Here is a 13,702-nt window from a genome sequence, read left to right as displayed (position 1 = left end):
GGTTGATAGGTTGTAATGTGAGGAGTGTGGTGGCTGCATGAAAAGGATAAAAATGATTTGGGTATTGATTGGCCAACCTTATTTAGGGTTGTTAAGCTCTAGCTTCTGCCTCGAAGTCATAAATTTAAGGGACATGAAGCTCCCGTCCGATACTTTTCGATAGCCAACGTTATCTATAGTGATATTTATATCTATTCACAGTTGAAGGATGGGGTGAGCATGATGGCAGAGAAACACTTAATATAGGGACAACAGTATAGGATTGTGACGAGGTTCAATTAATTTTGTTTGAGAGCATTGCTTTATGGCTATATGAAGTGGAGTGGAACGAAGGCATAAATAGGTGATGATCAAGAGCTTATTCAGTTTATGAGAAAATGGAATACTCGAATGTTGAACTTTCTCGTGCTACTCGGTATTGTTTGTGAAAAGAGACCTTAGTCTCCCTGGTGGATTTCAGACTTCCATTAACAGATAATTATAGATAAATTAATCAACCTTATATTTACGCACGTGGCTTTCAAGAAAATTCCATTCAAATGATTCACATGAGCTTTCGAGTGGGACCAAAGATGTAAGTTTCCATAAGGTATACAGGTAGATTTTGGAAAGTTTTCAAATATTACAAAAAAGGATGAATTCGAGGAAATCATATAGAAATTTTGAATAATTGCTCATTTGTAATTGGCCGATGATGAAAAATACAGTGGATAGGATTGCATACTTCTAAAAAGTCTGCAATTATAATCGCTTAAAAAATTACACCGAAAACATTCCTAGTGGATCAGTGATGTTACCGGTAAGTAAAAGCACATTTCCAATGCAAGAGGAAATAGCAGATTCTACCAGGTGGCCATTCCCAAACAGCCACATTGTTTCAGGAAACATTCTCAGTGGGTGTGATCCGTTCAACAAAAATCGACGGAGAAAGTTCGCAAGACTATTTAAACACCTACTGAAAGATTTTCGCCCCGAATCACCTTTGACTATCAGGTGAGAGTGGAAACGCAAGCCATTCATTCCAAAGGTACGACAATGAACGTATGTTAGCAGCTGAATAGAAGAGCTTTAAATACCGGTCAATGCAGCAATCTCAAAGAACACGGGCAAGCACAAAAACACTCCACAGACGGAAACGCCTAGGAGAAAAAATTGGCCTGTGAGCGCGAGAAGTGTAGGAAAAAACGGCTCCAAGTTTTGAAATTTACTAACAAGCCAGGAAGATGAAGCCGCATACAGAGGGTTTACCACCATCATCAACGGCGTAATAACCGGTATCCGGTGTAGCCCTGCCTTATTAGGGAACTCCAGATATCCCGGGTTTGCGCGCAGATACACCAATCCGAAATCCCTGAAAGCTGCCTGGCGTCCTGACCTACGCCATCGCTCCATTTCAGGCAGGGTGTACCTCCTATTCTTTTTCTACCATAGATATTGCCCTTGTAGATTTTTCGGGTGAGATCATCAGAGTTCGCAATTCTTCCTGCTAAAAGCCCAAGTCTCCGAGGAATACATGAGGACTGGTACGATCATAGTCTTGTACAGTAAGAGCTTTGACTCTATGCTGAGACGTTTCGAGTGGAACAGTTTTTGTAAGCTGAAATAGGCTTTGTTGGCTACCAAAAACCGTGCACTGATTTCATCGTCGTAGCTGTTATCGGTTGTGTTTTTGACCCTAGATAGGCGAAATTATCAACGGTATAAAAGTTGTAGTCTCCTATCTTTATTCTTCCCGTTTGACGAGTGCGGCATGATGTTGTTGGTTGGTTCGTTTTTGGTGCTGATGTTGCCACCATATATTTTATATTACCTGCATCCATGTACAGCCCAAGATCTCGCCTCAATTGCCGCCTGCTCGATCTGGATAAAGGCAGTTTGTACGTCTCGGATCGTTGTTCCAATGATGTCGATGTCGTCAGCATAGGCCAGTAATTGGGTGGACTTAAAGAGGATTGTAGCCCCCGCATTTACCTCAGCATCACGGGTCACTTTCTCAAGGGCCTGGGTAAAGAGGACGCATGATAGGGCATCCCCTAGTCGTAGACCGTTGTTGATGTCGAATGGTCTTGAGATTGATCCTGCAACTTTTATTAGGCCTCGCTAATTGGTCAGGGTTAGCGTAGTCAGTCTTATTAATTTCGTCGGAATACCGAATTTTCTCATGGCCGTGTACAGTTTTACCCTGGCTGTGCTATCATAGACGGCTTTAAAGTCGATGAATAGATCGTGTAACTGGTGTCCACATTCCAACAGTTTTTCCATCGCTTGCCGCAGAGAGAAAATCTGATCTGACCTGATCTCTCTTATGGGCCAATGATGTTGTGGGCTCATGGGGCTATCCTACTAGTAAGATAGCGAAGAATATCTTATAGATGGTACTCAGCAACGTGATATCTCTATAATTGCTGCACTGCGTGACATTTTTTTTTTGTTTGGGGCAAATAATGCCTTTTTGCCAGTCGTCAGGCATTGATTCGCTCTCACACACCTTGAGAACAAGTTGATGAACCACTTGGTGTAACTGCTCGCCTCCATATTTAACCAATTCGGCTGTAATTCTATAGGCTCCTACCGACTTGATTTTTAAACCGATGAATTACAAGGACTGTTTCTCCTATACTTGGTAGTGACAGTATTTGTCCGTTATCCTCAGTTGGACTCGCCGATGCTCTGGTTTTTCAGTAGTTCATCAAAGTACTCAACCCATCGCTCCTATATGCCCATTCTGTCGGAAATCAGATTTCCCTCTTTATCTCGAGGTGTGTAAGGCTTCATCCTGCTGACTTGTTGGGAAAACTTGCACACCTGGTGAAGTTGCTTACTTTTTGAGTTCACTGACATGTTGGTTTTGCCAGGCTTCCTTTTTCCATCTGTGAAGTCGCTTCCCCGCTCGACGGAGTCCGTAATAAGTCTCCGCCCGTGCCCGCGTTCTTTGAGAATGCAACACAACTCGGTATACAGCATTCTTCTGTTTCGTTGCTAGCTTATACTCATCGCCCAACCAGTCGTTCCGACTCTTTTTACGGCTGGGACCAAGTGTTCTTTATGATAACGTTCTTCAGATGATTGTGAGGATCATTTGTTGATGCTTCATCTCCATGATCTCTGTTGATTTTCCTATCTGAACCGTTGATGACTTCTCCTATCTATGGCGTAAAATTCGGACGCAAGACAATGATGTTGCCAGTCCTTATGCATTCTTTGGAGACTTGGGTTTTTAGTGAGAAAAGTTGCGGACTTTTAGTCACGTTCGAGAGGAGAATTTTTTGGCCCTCTACTGGAGTTGGACGAAAGCCTATATGTGTATATGCGGTGAGCGGGTACCTAATTCGTATTGGTGATGATGATTCAGCGTGGAAAATATATAAGGGTAATAGGGTATGGAAGAAGATGAAGACGTGGTAGAACCTGCCTTAGATAGGGTGATGCAATCCAGGACACCAAACTACTTTCAGGAATAATGAATTAGAGGAAAATCGGCTGCTGGTTGTTACGCTATTGATGCTGATACTTTCACTTTTCCTCTTTTTCATACAAATTATTTTGTGGTACTTCGGATATGTTGGCGAAAGCCAACGTGAACCTGACGTTGGAATAATGCTTGCCTGTGCGCCGATTTTCACATTATGTTAACCGCGAAGTATCGGTCAAAAAAGAGGTGGATATAAATATTTATTGCTACACGCAAACACAGATTTTAGTTCAACTACATGTGAAATATAATATAATAGTAAATTGATTAACTTTCAGTCAGCATTCTAGGACAGCAGCTAGGGAAGAGACTCATTTAAAAGTATGCAGAGACAAAGAGTAGTTAAAAAAAACGTACTTGCAAGCAAGCTGCCAAGATCCACACTAGCTAGGCAATGAAGACAAAGGGATAGCTTCGGAAAACATCCCCCGAGACTGACATTAACCCGTGGGGAAACGTTCCCAAAGTTCCAATAGCTAGATTTAGAAGTTGAAGATCTTGGCGAATGACATGCTCCAATTTTCTCCTGAAAATTATTCAGGGGATGTTCCCTACAACCGTGAATAACCACAACGAAGGGAAAAATATTTTGAATTTACAGTAGAATAAACTATCCAGGAATATTATAAAAAGTGGAATATAAAAGGAAAATAGTTTTGAGAAATGCTGGAAGCCAGTAAACCGAAACATCGTCCATAAAATTGTTTTCGGTTGTTCATAGCTTCGGTTCCTTGCCTATGCGATAATATGTACATATATCAATATATCTTCCATTAATCCAAATCAACCATGACATGACCAACAGGCGTAGAGGGCATTGTCTCGCAAGCGTGTTGTACTCAAAACAGGCAATTAAAATGTGATCCTGGTAAGTATGGTTTCAAATGTCCTTGATCCATGATACTTTAGGAGAGTACTTATAGCTTGAGTATTGAGCTTTTTACGGATCTACGCAGCGGCCATTTTGCGAGCAATGTTGAAAAAATAAGTGCGTTTTACAGAAAACCTATAGGTGTCTTGTGGCTTTAGGATCGTCTCAGGCACTATTGTACGAGCGATTGATGGAATTATGCCAATAAATATGAAATAACACGCACAACATGATTGTGAGTAATCGTTAGTAATAATCGTTAGAACGAAAGGCAGGGTTGTATGAAAGATAGAATAATAGGTCAAGAGAAGTTGAAGTCAGTTAACCACATTTCACAGTACCTTTATTGTCCCGTAGATGCGTCATTAGGTAGTAGATAATGAATCAGTTAAGTCACTATAGTTTGGTCTTCTCTCTTCTATACGTGGAGCTCAGGACTTCGTTTTCTTGGTTTCTTTTCACAATTTACACTGGATCAAACCTAGAGATGATCGCATCCCAATCTACTGAGCATACCAACATCCTCCACACCAAATTTTTCGGTATCAGAACCACACCTAAACTTTCCTCTATGTTTCCATTTCGTCTGTAATCCTCATCATCATCATCATCAACGGCCTTCAACGGAGATTATGAAGAATAGTTATGGTTTGTAAACATGTAGTGTGATCACAGAGTTAATTGGTTGAGAGGCTGATAATGGGTGGTGAAGGGGGACTTTGTGAGAGGGTGTGATGTTGATTTCATATCTGGAGATAGTTATCACAAGCTTGGGTCACTATCGTATAAGGCAAGGTTCTGTGTCCTGGAGAGAGTGGTTTTTAAGAGGCCAGCGAAGTAGGCCATCCATCCTACGCGAAATAGATACAGAGTATGAGATCCAGATATGTAACTCTTCATGAGTGTATGATTAAACAATATAAAATACCTTAGACACAAGTCTGGATGAGAAGGTAGAAGATCGCCGAAAGAAAAGCTCTGAAGCACCGATAACAGCCATCCACTAAGTCCCACTAGACTCCATCGTAGCTTGGACAATAGGGCGACCTGCCCAATTTATACAATTGGATGTGGCGGTGTCCTCCGTCTACCTATTTGTCTATTGCATGTGGTTTGTTCAGAAATAGTAACTGCCAGCAAAATTCGATGTGTGTGACTTGGGTAGGTAGGTAGGTATCAGTGGCCGCTCCGAGGAGCCCAATTAGCGCTTTGGTGCGCCGTTTTGATGCCACAAACTCCTAAGACCGTGACTGTTGTTATAGGAACAGGGAAGCGGAGTCCAGTTGGCTCGGATCCTCAGAGCCAGCCCGTAGCATTCACGAAGGAAAGCAGCTCTCCGACCCTGTAACTAGAAATCTCACTGAGGTCCCCAAAGAATGGTTTACCCAGTGTCCGCAGCCTGACTCGAGCCAGAGCCGGGCAATCGCAGAGAAAGTGCATGAGGGTTTCCCTGTGTGTGTGACTTGATTTGGTGAAAATTTTGATTTAATAGGAAGTGCAAGCAGTTTAGGGAAATCTAAGCCGCCGAACTCGAACATTACAAACTCCGAGGCAGAATATATCCGGATCAAAAATTGAATTATGTCTGAAATATAATTCTCGCATGAACACGTATGTGATTGGAATATCTATAATATAATATATTTAGCACGCACCTATCTTTATCTCCGTTTCAGATACGTTACACTTGCAAAGAAATTGTTAATTCCGATGCCTGGAAAGGCTTTTCTATCGTTAATATAATTGAAATTTGAACCACTCATAAAAAAGGTGGATGTGTAATGCAGATAATAAGGGCTTGCTGTTTTGGAAGTAGTATTTGAGAATAAATTCCTCTACCTTGTGATGTTCATAAGTCACAATACACACGACCCGCAATTTATGTAAAATAACTCAAGCACAGTAAACGAAATCCCAACGATAACTGATTATGAATAAATAAAAGCAGGACGAATCTAATATGAACTGAACTTCACGTGAAAGTATACAACCCTTTTGATATGTTTCGGTGGAAATGTAAATAAAGACCTTTACGAAAACACGTGTAAACTGAAGGCGAAAAATTGGTCAAATGACAAAGTGTCCTTTGCTTGCTATGAAGAATTGATGAATAATGTCAAAGGTCACGCCTTTTAATGTTATTGCTATTGATTCAAGTAGTTTCCGTTTCCCTGCATGTGCATCAACGAAATCAGAATATGTAACGAAACAAAACCAACTTAAACACGGGACTCACCTTCCTGGCCACTCTTGTTTTGGGTGTGGGCCTTTCTAGTGATTTCCTTTATTTATCATTTTTGCTTATATTTTTTTCTACCAATTGGAATATGCTTTGAATATTTTTAGCTATATTTTCTGCTTCCTGCAACACATTTTCAGCAACAGGGACTTGTCTCGAATCTTTACCAGTACGGATGCTTGACCTCTAGCAGAGGAAAAAACATTTTTCTTCTAAAAAAACTACATATTGTATTTAGGTCAGATACTTTCATCCAGGATCATAAATAACTAATAACATGCTACTGTCATGCGGTAATATACATAAGTAGACACATGGCGGCACTGGCGTGATTCGATCCCTATATTGCATATACATGTACAAGGAGTTGCGAAAAGTGACGTGACTGCGATTTATGTGAATTGCGCTTTTCTTTTCACGAAGAACGATGTTCCCATATAACATCCTCCATTCATGTTTTCTAAAATAGATCCCCTTGCTCGCCCTTCTCTTCGGAGTGTTTCCCAAGACCCTCAATATTCCTACTTATTTCCTTCTAAAACTGTCCTTTTATTACGAATTAATAGATACATACAATCACTTCATCAATCTTCTACCAGTCCAGCATAATTTTCCTCACTGCACTCACACAATTGCACACTAAAATCCCATTCTCGCTATTTCTCCATCTTCAAATTAAAAAATAAAATAGCACGGGAAACCGGAAGCTGATCGCTTTAGGTATGAAAGGTTCTGTGTATTGCATATATCAGCATATTTGAGTGGGTATTTGCCCCATTTGTACCTAGCTCGTAATATCTATGCATTTAGTTCGTCAGACTATTCACTTTAGCGCGATACTAACATTCAGAGCCTTAGAATGCAATAAATTTGCACAAAAGTGACAATTTCACCTATTATAATTCTGTTAGTAATAGTGCGATTTCTCCCAAACTTATTAAAATTATGCTCTACAATGTAGCAAAACTTGATGATTGTAGGACAAACTTAACGGGAGGGTATTTTGAGGCTTAGATACCCTGCGCACAAACCACCATATCTTTTCTCAGACTCTCGGGTTGGGTAGTTTCTGAGAACAAGTCCTTTTCAACCGACGTCAAATCGTTTTCAAATAGTACTAACCGAGATCTTTCATTTGATACCCGAAATAACTATATCTAGTACAAAAAAATTTTACACCTCTTAAACTCAACGTGGTATTATGTTACCCACTGTATGTGAGGGGATTCACGGATCCCACCTTCCCACCGAATTTCGTTTCAATAGGACTAACCGTTTCTGAGATAATAGGTATGACAGACAGGCAGACAGTAAACCGATTTTTTATTTACACAATTCTATAAAAGCCCGTTATTTGTTTAAATAATAAAAAATACATCACTGCGGGTATTACCTACCTTATCCCTAAAAAGGACACGGTGCAGAACGCCGCAGACACAAGACCAATTATTTGCTTACCAACCCTCTAAAAATGCATATCGTCCATCGTTAGTGGAACTGTCAATGCGCACCACGAGGCCAACAACTTTCGTGGGCAAAGACCAATCTGGAAAACGTGCAGCGGCTGATACAGATTACTATGTTCAAATTCCGAATGCATCATCTAAACTCTGCCGTGAAGCGGAGGAACCTGCCTTGTGACATCGGAGGTAGAAGCGTGGTTGACGTGGTGGCACAACATCGTCGCCAAGTCGAGTCAATGCGCGTTAAATTTTACAGTAAAGAACAGACGAGTTCCTTGCATGCGGCTGTCTATAAGTCAAACTGTGAACTGACCCCACTTAACTTGAAGGATAGATCTTTCAATCCTCTCAGTGGGGTGAAGTCGGACCAAGAACAGATCGATAAATTGCGTGAATTACCTTTGGCAACCATTTGTCGATTTGCGTTTGTCGAACAGATGGCTGTGTGCAGAGGAACTCTTTGCCGAGATGGAGGGATTTATGCGTGCCACTCAGGACGGCGTGGTCGGCTCATTCCTGGCTGCGCTCTTGTATGACCGGTGTAATACACGAAAAGGCATGATGCTGTATGTAAGGTGATCCATCAAAAGCTTGCGTGCACGCATAGGCTGATCACAGGAACATGCCGGTTTACCGATATGAGCCGCAAGCAGTACTTGATAGTTCTGCTTACAGCATGTATTGAGACCGGCAAGTTCTAACTGATTGCCATATTTCACACAAGAAGCCTGACGTATTATTGATGTTACTATCCCCCATAATAGTAACATTAAACCAAAACACGTGGAGAAGAAAGTGAATTATTAACCACTGGCTCGGGAAATCAAAGAAATTTGGCGTCTCGAGAAAGTAGGTAGCTATTGCACCTAAATCCCTCACGGTTTCTCTTGATGTCCTGGGGAACTTGGGAAAAAAAATAAAACAATATAGTTAATAAAATAAAATGATAAAAGTGAAAATGAAATAAAATGAAATGAAGATGCCTAGTTCGGCTTTGCATAGATTGCATCCAGTGGTCCCAGTCGAAATCCCCAAAGTGTAGTTGATTTTCGACGTTAGAACGAGCAGCATGGCTGACTCGGCCCGTTCTCTTTGAATTTCCTTTCTCCTTTGGAGGTTGAACTACTTTAGGATATTTCCAACCGATTCATTGATAATACAATTCTTGTACCGGGGCACCACTCTTTGCGATATTAATAATAATAATCGTTGGCGCAACAATCCATATTGGATGAGGGCTTTGAAGTGTATTAGAGCACTTTATTCAAGACCGTAACGGTACACTACAGTACACTGTAGGAGGCATTGTGGTCAGCATTGCGCTCGCCCGAGATTATTACCCTGATTTGACTCAGGTACTCATTCACAGTTGAGTCGACTGGTATCCGACGTCAAATCACGATACAAATCACACCAGTGAGATTCGAACCACGACCTTCCGTACGACTCAGCTGATGGACCACTGAGCTATCCGGACATTTGATATTGTTTTCCCAAATGCAAAATAAAAAAGTTTTTTATTCTATTTTTTTACTTTATTTTTCTTCTCCGTATCTGACTCACTTCTCCATATCTCACTGTCACTCGAGAGTTTTTATCATTCTGACATCTCTCGCCTCGGTCTCCAGTCAAGCCATCGGCTCTTTCCACGGCGGTTCAATACGGCAGCAGGGGCGAATTCGCGCTGGCGGTCAGGTTGGCGCCTTCGATGTGCCGCATTGTAGTACTATAAGAACCGGGATAGCCCCTGAATTCATATGTCTCAGGAGAATTCCTGTCTCATGAGCGTTCAGCTCGCGGTTGGCCCCTATTGGGAGTTTCATTGAGGTTCAAGCGAACAGAGACCTTCGGGTCTCAAACTAGGTGTTGCTTTTGAACACGGTAGCTCAAGCATCCGCCAGCATGAATAAACTGAGTCATGCACTCAGTATATAATCGTACCGTTGTGCTAGTTTCAGTGGGGATCTGATTGTGGTCATAAAATCAATCCGTGTTTCAAGAAGATGGTGGGGATAAGTCAACTCGACAGGTAGAGACGAAACTATCAATCTGTTATACACAACGTCATCAGAAGCAGCTACTTCTATTAAAAGAAAATTTGCTCGATATATAGTATACAACCTGAGAACTCTGAAGGATACACATAATTTTGTGTGGAGTTTAAAGAGGAAGGGTTCCCATACAAAAGAAGGGGGATTATCGAGTTTTCTTTTTCTCTGAATAAAGTCATGTGAGATATCAAATAAAGGGTCTAAGTTACCGCAGTAGGCAAACATGTCTTGTATTGGTGCCAAAGTAAGGGAGTATGGGTTAGGGAATACAAACTTAAAGTAAGACAGGATTCATTCTCAGAAACTGCTCAAAGCAAGTATCCAAAATATATCATAGTGGTCCCTTTTTATTATATATGGTCTACAATTTAAAACGCATTCCATTTCAATATCTGCTGAAATAGGTTGATAATAGTATATTACTAAATTAAGGGCAGTAGCAGAAAATCCTTTTAGGTTTACCCTGGAAGTGAAAAATGGTACTGATATTGGTCATAACATGAAGCATAATATTAGCTACATACAAATGGAACCTCGTGCCAGAAATTTTCTCTTACGTATGAAGTATGCAAAACCATTTATACTTCAAGCGCCAAATTTCATGCTCCTTCCTCGATTATATTTTCTTCTTCCACATTTAAATTACTTTACCAATTACTGTGGACTACAAATCAATCTGCATTCCAAAAGGGCTGTGGGGTTATGCCCACTTTATACCATCAAGATTTTCATATACTGGAAAACAGCCTAGAGAGACAGCATCAAATTTTTCTGCAAACAAAACCTGATTAAAATTAGTTCGATATCTGTCTGTCTGCCTGTCTGACCGTCTGTCTTTCTGACTGTCTTTTTTTTATGGAAATCTTACAAAGACACTGCCACTCCAATTTGCAACAGTGTTTGGGATTCTCACCCACTAAAAGCACCCCACTTTCTCCTTCTTTCTTCTCCACGGAACCGCCGAAAAGCATTACTTCGCGGGGTAGACTGCGCTTTAAGCGACCAAACCTTCCGTTCTACGCGTCCTCCTTGCGCTCTCCGCTTTTCCAAGTTCCCCTTGAATAGTTTTAGTTGCAGAGTTCACCGTACGCCAGTTCCCCTCCGACTTCAGCATTTCCCCGACGATGTTTTACGGGCTTATGTTGATTATCTGGAAGTTTCCCAGGCTCCTCCTCTCTGAGTAAAATCGTGGACAATGGAACATGGTGCGGGTTCTCAGGTGTGCATCCACGTTTAGGACAAAAGGGAGAATCACCCAGGCTGAATTGCTGCAGACACTTTCTGTAACCACCATGAGCTGACAGGAATTGCGTCAAATGGTAATTAATCTAGCAGTGTCAATACGGGGTGTGTCTAGCGACCTCTCTGCTAGTCATCTCACCATTGCTGTCATCTTCCCAGCGAATCTAGCTTTGCCGGCTTTCGATATTCTGCATCCTTTTCAGAAGGATTCATTTTCCTTTTCTCGTACAAGTAGCGTGTCTCGCTTGCCAAAATGTCTATCGGGATTATTCCCACAATAACACACGCTGCGTCGCCTGATATTGTTCTGAAGGCGCTGCATATCCTTTGCGCCACTAAGTGGTAAATTATATTTACCCTTCTCCCATTACTTTCACACACTAGTGCTTCCTCCCAAACTGGTGCCGCGTATAATAGTGTGGAACGAACCACTCCGGCCACAAGTAATCGGCGACTATATCTTAGGCTTCCAATGTTGGGCATCATCCGCGCCAATGGTACGCTCGTATTTGTCGCTTTCTCACAGGCATAGTACAGGTGTCCCTTGAAATTGCTTTTAGTGTCAATCATCACCCCAGGCCTTTGATAAGGCTCCGAAGTGATGATATGACGACCAAAATGAATATATATATATATAGCCATCTCCAGTCACGTATTTATGGTGCAAATGGTTTCGTCAGCGTACACTTCAACGTCTTCAGGTTGTTTTGGGATGACAACCACAGAAAAGGACTCAACACTGAGCCCTGTGGTACTCCTGCAGTAACGGTGTACGGCTTGGATCACTCATCCGAATCGAAACAAAGTGTCCTTCTCCGATAGGTTACTTTCGAGGAGCTTAATGAAATAACTAGGGACAACCGTTTTAGTCAGTGAGCTTTTTATACAGCCAGCTTAAAAACAAGGTGTACTGCGTCGATCGTTGAGTGGGCTTGCCGAAATTCAAATTGTCGCTGTTTATATTCAATACTAGTGAGCAATCTATTGTAGATGGCCCTTTCGAGCATCTTTCCTACCGTGTCGATAATGTAAATCAGCAGGTATGATAACGGATGTTCTGGGTGCTTATTCGGCTTCGGGAGCAAAACTAGTTTTTGCCTCTTCCAGCAGACGGAAAACTTCTTCTACCATGCATATTTCAAATACGCTGATAAACCAGTCGGGTCTGGTTTTAACAGCGAGTTTAGGAGCTTTCTTGGGAACAGCATCCAGATCGGGTGATTTGTTACCAGCAATTCTCCGCCAAATTTGCGCAAGTTCGACCTGAGTTACCGCAAGTACGGTGTAGACGTCCAATGCTTGCTTGTGTTGTTTGCGCTCCCCTTTACCAGGGGGGTACAACACCATCACGATATCGAACAGATGATGCGGGCAGGTCTTCTTCATAACCACCCTATGCGCTGTTCCCCAGGTTCTTTGGTCTGCTTCTGGGCAAAGCTCCTTGAAGCATTCTCGTTTGCTAGTCCGTAAAGCCTGCTTAAGCTACCTCGAAGGTTCACATATATTTGCGTTTCTGGTCGAAGATCGAGCGCCTTTTTGCGAGGACTCGCCACCTCGGCATAGTCGCGTCGTATGCTCTCGTTATGCATCCCATCATTTGCTCTACCTCTTTTGTAGCTGCACCACCTGGATTGGGGCCTCTCAATAGCATCTCTATGAATACATTTTCTTCAAACTTTGTCATTTACCAACCCCGGTTTCCACCTCCGCGGGAACGCACATCGCCGCATGGCTCATATTCGATCTAGAGAAAATTGCCTGGTGGTTACTATGAGTATAATGCTCACTGACAAACCATTCCATTCACCTCGCTAATGTGGTAGGCACATATGTTAGATCGACTATCGAGCCCGATTCTGTCTCGTGAAAAGTGGAAACATTTCCCATATTTGCAAGCATCAAGTCTATAACCGCGATAGCCTCGAGGAGGGTGTTTGTAGTGCGGTGCCCCACGCGTTGAAATCACCCGCTATGATCTGGGGCTTTCCACTTTTTGCATCTGAGACTAGCATACCTCGCATTCTACTATACTGATTGAACCGAAATTTGGTGCAAAGGTGGAAAGTGCGATCGTCCAGACATGCAGTGAATCTTTCTACGTTGAGATTAAGGATCCCCCTTAACCCCCCTTAATTCATGCGAACGGGGGTGTGGAACTGTTTTTCATCGAGTATAGTCATGTTGGGTATCAAATGAAAAGTCTTGATTAATACTTTTCGATGCCGGTCTTAGTTTTGACATTTGTTGAAAAGGTGAGGATTGGGAGGAGTCGAAAGTGTTGATTTCTTTCACGGACCCATTCTCAGAAACAACCTAACCGAAGAATCTGAAAAAAATCATGGAGATGGTCTTTGCGGTGTCCAG

The 13,702-nt window shown here is 42.0% G+C and overlaps 1 protein-coding gene across 3 annotated transcripts in view; it reads right to left on the bottom strand.

The window, feature by feature from the left end:
* The window catches only part of LOC119653146 (kinesin-like protein KIF19), a 92,334-nt gene that overhangs the window by 69,803 nt on the left and 8,829 nt on the right, over positions 1-13,702 (bottom strand). The window lies entirely within an intron of this gene.

The sequence above is a fragment of the Hermetia illucens genome, chromosome 3 (genome assembly GCF_905115235.1).
Source record: "Hermetia illucens chromosome 3, iHerIll2.2.curated.20191125, whole genome shotgun sequence".
Taxonomy (NCBI): domain Eukaryota; kingdom Metazoa; phylum Arthropoda; class Insecta; order Diptera; family Stratiomyidae; genus Hermetia; species Hermetia illucens.
The sequence above is the reverse complement of the archived record's forward strand: the minus strand, read 5'-3'. Positions and strand labels throughout refer to the sequence as shown.